The sequence below is a fragment of the Sinocyclocheilus rhinocerous genome, unplaced genomic scaffold (assembly GCF_001515625.1).
Source record: "Sinocyclocheilus rhinocerous isolate Xijiao unplaced genomic scaffold, SAMN03320098_v1.1 scaffold584, whole genome shotgun sequence".
Taxonomy (NCBI): Eukaryota; Metazoa; Chordata; class Actinopteri; order Cypriniformes; family Cyprinidae; genus Sinocyclocheilus; species Sinocyclocheilus rhinocerous.
The window spans coordinates 154,119-160,968 of NW_015630348.1; the positions used below are offsets into that span (position 1 = coordinate 154,119).

The following is a 6,850-nucleotide window of genomic DNA, read 5'->3' on the forward strand; positions in this document are numbered from 1 at the left end:
CCATTTCTGATGCTGTACTGATATGGTTTTACAGTAATAATACAAACCGCATTGTATGGATTATTCTTGTGTACACAACTTGGGGAAAAGGACTTTTATTAAAGCCTTTTATTGGTTATGCATTACATATTTGACTGAAAGTCCTAATGAAGATTTTTGACATACCTAAGATACATAACTGTCATTTATAAAATGTGATTTTAAAGGACCTGAATCTTATACTGTACTTGATCATTTAAGTTTGCATTGGTCCCAAATTGCACTGAAACCTAATTACCTTAGAAACGATTTATTCAAGGTACATTCATAAAGTTACAAATTACATCCCAGTTTGCCTCTTCTCATTTAATTAAAGGCATCCTTTTCATTATATCTCATAATGAGCACATGACTAACTCACCCTGGTAAATACCGTGTGCTATGTGTATGTTTTGCAATCATTTTAGCCAACAAATAATGTATTCCAGGCACAGAGAGAGGACTAAAAGCTTTCTGAAGGGACTTGGTTAAAAAGCGCTTTTCATCAGAAGGCTTCAAATTAATATGAACATTAAGTTCTTAATTAATTTCTACGCTTTCTCTCACTGTAATGCAGTGTAAGGTCCAACTCCCACACCATCAGAGCTTCGAAACCAGAATGCAAGTCGTTCCTTCTCAAACACCTCCAATTATCAGCACTCACTGTGCTATATGAAAACTTTCTCTCAGTAATTGTTTTAGTGGCTGGGAGTCATTTCAACCTGGCACATATAACATGCAGAGTGAATTGGCTACCCAGCAGAGTAAAAGGCTGAATTGCAACCAAGCGCTGCATGCCAAGTGTCAGCATCAGTCACAAATACTGCAGCTGAATGTCCACTACTGATCAAAATTATGGAAATAATATGATTTTTGTTAAACATTATGCTTACCAAGGCTTCCTTTATTTGATCAAAAGTACAGTACAGCTACAGTATATTGTGAAATATTATTACAATTTAAAAGAACAGTTTTCTGTTGTAATATATTTTTAAATTGTAATTTATTCCTTTGATGGCAAAGCATATTTTCAGAAGTCATTACTCCAGTCTTCAGTGTCACATGATCCTTCAGAAATCATTCTAATATGCTGATTTGGTGCTTAGTTATCATTGATACTCAGTTATTAATAATAATTGTTCTCATTGTTGAAAACAAATTTGTTGCTGCTTAATAGTAATATCTATAATAATTAATATTTGGTAGAAAAAGTAATTCACAATATTACTGTTTTTACTGTATTTTTTTACTGTAATTATTTCAAACTTTCGACCAGTATAAACATAGGGCTGTAGTTAAATCACACTACTGACTGTCCTCACTTAGCTCAAGTATTATGCTCAGAAAATAGGCAGGCTTCATGGCAGCAAGTATCTTGGCGAGGTGTCATGGACTGGTAAACTAAGTTAAAGACTTCAAATAGAGCTCTGGAGACAGGTTCTCCTCTAATGAGCCGCAATTGGTTTCCAATAAATCTCTCACTCCATATTAGTGCAGCGTGCCACTTATCACTGTATGTCAGGGCTGTCTCACCCCATAAACCACAACCAGAGATACACCGAGCATTACCTTTAGCTGTGGATCAGTTCATCTCGAATGATCTCAAGAAAAAAAGAGAACATGCACAGTGTGATTTTATTTGAATGTTATTGATAAAAAAAAATTTGAGGGAACCATTAAAAATATTTGTGGGAGAAGCTGTGATTGCAATGTTGGATTTGTCACAGTCTGCTTCTAATGAACTTTAGTGGATAAAGGAGAACGTTTTAGTAACACACTAAATCACTGTTGATTCCTGGGGGAAATCAGCATTGTTTCTTTGCTTGTAATGGCTGCCAGGAGGATGCTAATTACATCTTAATGGTGACCTCTTGCTTTTAAGTTCATTGAGCACTCATTATAATTAGCTATAGTCATTATATATCTCATCTCTGTTTTATCATCTGCAGATGAGATTTGCAGTGCATCTGATCATGTGTGTGGAAGGTGATGTGTTCGGTTTTATACCCCTTATAAGATGTTACACACTAGCTGGTTATGTTCAGGAAGGGCTGACATTTGGCCTCTAATTTGGCATCTGTTCTCTGACCTCCTCACTTGCGTCACACTGGGATTTCCCATTGATTGTTCATTGCTGAATTAATATCATGCAACCTCAACTAAGACATTAGTTCTGTAGTAATATACTAGTTAATGAAGCGTACAAATGTTGTTGGACCACAAAACAAGACTATGCTACTGCTTTTTGCATGCTAGCTAATTAATTCTTTAAAATAAAGATTACTACATCCTGATGCCATTAGAACCAATCTTATTCTCTCTCTCTCACACACACACACACACACACACACACACAGGTTTTATAATATCTATATATGTGCTGGTGTTTTAGGGGTCAATAACGTGGTTTTTTGGTCTTAATTCTTAATTTTATAATACAATAAAATTGCAGCTCATACATGCATAATATTAAATACATGTCTTCAATGTTGACAATGTATTTATTTTCTTTATTAAAAAAAACATAAAGTGTGTAACAACTGTCCTCGTATAATAATTCATTTAGTAAAAAGAGCAAAGTTGTTTATTATAAAAAACTTTAAAAAAAAACTTTTTAAAGCCATATGGGGGAAAAAAACTTAAAATCCTCTATTCAAATATAATAGGTTCTTTACTAAAACAAAGTGCTACTATTGAGACATTGAGGTACCTTTATTTTTAAGAGTGTTGCTGCAAGCTACACTGAAAGTGAAATAAAGATTGAAATTTCAACATGTTATCATCAGAAGACCATTCAATAGCCCATCTGGGACTATTCTATTCTCGTGCTTGTCTCATTTGCCCAGGCAAATAAAACACCAAGATTGGATAAATTGCTTCATTAACACCTGTGTTCTGTGCCATGACATCACTCTACTTCTCACATTCCTACATGATTCTGTAAATTATGAAAAACAGATGTATAAGATGTGTGCAAAAGTCTGGCATTTAATTGAAAACAGCTTTCTGCTCTAAATCAATGATTCTGAGTGTCTGTTTTATATACAATAGTAAAACATCAAACAACTGAACTGCATCCAGTAGTATGAAGAAAAACTGAAGTCACACAGTTAACTTGTTAGTTCGTAGAGAATCCGAGCTCTGTTTCTTAAAGGGATAGTTCACCCAAACATGAAAAGTCTGTCATTATTTACTTACCCTGTCATTGCAAACCTGTATTTTTCTTTTATCTGAGGAATAATTAAAAAAAAATATATATTTTGAAGAGTTTTTTCAATTTTTGTCCCCCAAAAAAGGTGTAGATACAGTTTCCACTCAAATGTTTTTTTTCCAACACTTACTAATAATTACTTAAAAATAAAGATGCATTCATTGAACGTAAGTGGGGTTTAAAGCAACACTGGACCACCATCCTACAGGTGAGTAAATCATTTTTGGGTGAACTATCCTATTATTTCCCAGCATCTTTGAAGTGTTTGCAGTAAAATTGTGTGTGCATATTAGCACACAACCAAAATAATAACTGAAGTCCAATGGGATTGCTTTTCAAATGTTCAACTTCGGCAATGTAAACATTTATTACAGTGACAATATAAAAGACTTGTATAAGAATTTTATGTCAGCATTTACAGCACATTTTCTTTTGGGTGAAAATGTTTTGTTCCCTTTCAAGGGAACTTCGAACTGCGTCCTCTAGGGGTCGCTATGGGGAACGCCTCGTCGTGACCCGTGTCTGAAGCATACATTGAAAAAACACCAACAACACGTTGGCCGGCGACAGCCCATGACGTCACTACCGGTGCGACTATAGTATAAATAGGCGCCGGGAGAACACGTCATTCTCTTCTTCTGCGATGTCCTTGAGGGGGCGATTTGCGTGCATTGTGTTTGTCCGCTCTCGTTTGTCTCTTTTTTTCGAGGAAAGAGGGGCAGCCATCTGATCCCCACATGGATCGCGCCACGACGAGGCTAGACTTGCCGTGGAAGCGGGCCAAGAGAGTTGCACCGCCGGGTCGTCTCGATGAGTGTTATCTTTCTGACCATAACCGTCCAGCTCAGGTGATCTCCAGTCAGTGCAATGGATATCAAAGCAGCGATTATAAGACCTGGATACTCCTGGCGATAAATCTCCACATGATGTAACAGAAGTCCAGTGCGACACCTCCTGCCAGTCTCCTCCACTTAGTCTCTTTGAGTAATTCCACAGACACTTATGTCTCCATTTCTGTTACCATGTATGGCCTCTGTGTACTCTTTATGACAATGAATCCCCGGCATTTATTCATTCTGCATTTCAGAGCTGTAGGGCTTGTATCTGAGAAGTAAACACAAGAAAGGCATGAGGGAGTGAGAGAGAATGACACATACCATCGGGATTCGGTGCTGGATGGGTCGGATTTCAGTATGGGCAGACATCCAGGATAACAGACGGCCATATGATGACAGCAGCAAGTAATTTACACTAATAAACAATAGCAGTCCTGTTTCACAAAGGCAAAATATTATATTCAGGACTATATTATTCTCCTGATATAGACAGTCTGAGGCTTTATCTAAAGTGAAAACAAAAGGCTTAATAATACGATAAGCACGATTAATGTTTCTGCCTTTGGTTCTTTAACCTATGCCAAACAGTCATGTCATAAAAAGGCATATTTTGCTTAATTAATTAGATTTTTTTCAGGTATGATATTGAATTAATGTGTTAAACGTCTGAGTGGAATAATCTGATTTAAAACGAGAGAGAAAAAGTGCATTATTTAGTGATTTTAATATGCATTGTTTATACGTGTCATTGATATGCGTGAAGAGCAAACAGGAGTAGATTAAATACCTCATAGGATGATTTGGATCTAAATTTATTCGCTCTTTTCATGTGCTCAAATGGTTCTCAGTAAAAGCAGGGTCTTAGCATTAGATTTCTGTGAAATGTGGAGAGCAGTGCATGAAGCAGGTCTTTGTGCTGTACGTCAATAGGGACCGGAAACCTCTTTGAAGTACTTTAAAAACCTTAAACAAAAAGGGGCAAAGTTAATGTAAGTCATTCATTATTAACCCCCACAGATGGAAGCCTTATTGATTATCCATTTTGACAAACAAATCCTCCTTTATAGATTTTGTATGCAGAACCCAGTTTAAACCGGATCACTGCTCCATCTGTCTCTTACATTAATTAGAGCAAACCTCATTTAGTGCTTCAAGATAATGCAAGATCGTTTGTGAAACAAAAGCTTAAAATAAACAAATATAGGTCACCAACCAATGCTAGTAATTTTACACACACAAAGAAACTAGTACATCACTACAAAAAAACAGTGTTTTGTCTTCCTTTCCATTAAAACATCAAAACATCCACATAAATGTACTTGAAATGTACATTGAAAAGACATTTTTTGATAGAATATATCTTGAATTAAGTTTATTATTTCTTACCTGATTAGCAATTTCTTTCTTGTTTTAAACATATCTACTGTACCAAACTATTACTATATTATATTATATTATATTATATTACATTATATTAATTATATTATGCTGTCAAATGATTAATCGCGATTAATTGCATCCAAAATAAAAGTTTTTGTTTACATAATGTATGTATGTGTGCTGTGTATATTATATACAGTATATACAAATACACACACATCCATGTATATATTTCAGAAAAATATGTTGTTTATATATTAAATATATTTATTTGTAATATAAATTATATGAATATAAATTTAGACATGTAAATATTTTCAAAATATATACTATATGTGTGTATTTATATATACATAATAAATATACACAGAACACACACATATATTATTGTCATGCTACGGTGAGAAAGAGCTTGTAACACTCCAAAGAGAAAGGAAAAATTGAAATCGCATCATATGACCCCTTTAAATAAGTCTGCAGAGAATGGCCCAGTGCAAAGTCAACCTGAAGTGGTGGGTTTTCTTTTGAAAAGCATTTTCATTCGCGGGACATTTTACAAATCAAAGATAAGTGTAGAAGTCTCACTAGCGCTCCACTCGGGTGTTCTCCGTCTTTCTTCTGACAGTTCGCGAGAGAGGGGGCGGTGTTTTGCATGATGTCGACCTGCGAATGCAGACACGATGGCTGGATTGCGTTTACATTACACTGAGATCCGATCACAGTGCGTCCTCGACTACCTCTGGAGCAGGACACACTGATCGGATAACATTCCGATCAGAAGCGCGTTTACACTTGTCTTTTCAATGTGTATGTGGACAACATCCGGATACAGGTCGCATGTTAATGCCAAGTGTAAACGCAGCCGTAGTAGACCGGACGACAAACAGAAAACAGAACACAACTAATATAGTGAAGCAAATGAGGATAATTAACCGGACACACCTGAACCAAATGACACAATCAAACAAGAGGGAAAACTAGGGCTGTGTCCGAAATCGCCCCCTATACCCTTAAATAGGGCACTATTTGAGGGAACAGCCATTTTTAGTGGTGTCTGAAACCATAGTGGACGTTCTCGACTGGTGCACGCTCAATGGCTAGAGAATGCCCATAATGCACCGTGAGAGTCACGCGCCGAATGAATTCCCGCATCTCGCCAGAAGATAACGCCCGCAGCTGAATAATCAAGCCGTTCATTTTTACAAAGCGCTCATCCATGGCGTACAGCATAATGTACAACACGGGTATAAATTCATTGTAAATTGATTATTAAATTGTTTGATTAGGGTTTATACATAATTTCCGTGACAGAGTTCAAGATAAATCCTTTAATCTTACTACTGGAGCTGCTAGTTTGCTAGTTTCAAATGATTAATAAACAGCAAGCACAAACTATGCAAAAGCG

At 36.2% G+C, this 6,850-nt stretch overlaps 1 protein-coding gene across 1 annotated transcript in view; it reads right to left on the bottom strand.

Moving 5' to 3' along the window:
• Nucleotides 1–4,269: 4,269 nt before the first annotated feature.
• LOC107740094 (beta-2 adrenergic receptor-like) overlaps nt 4,270–6,850 on the bottom strand; it is a 10,101-nt gene continuing 7,520 nt past the window's right edge. The window contains exon 3 of the transcript XR_001640057.1: nt 4,270–4,333. The gene's annotated coding sequence lies outside the window, so the exon portion shown is untranslated. The remainder of the gene's footprint in view (nt 4,334–6,850) is intronic.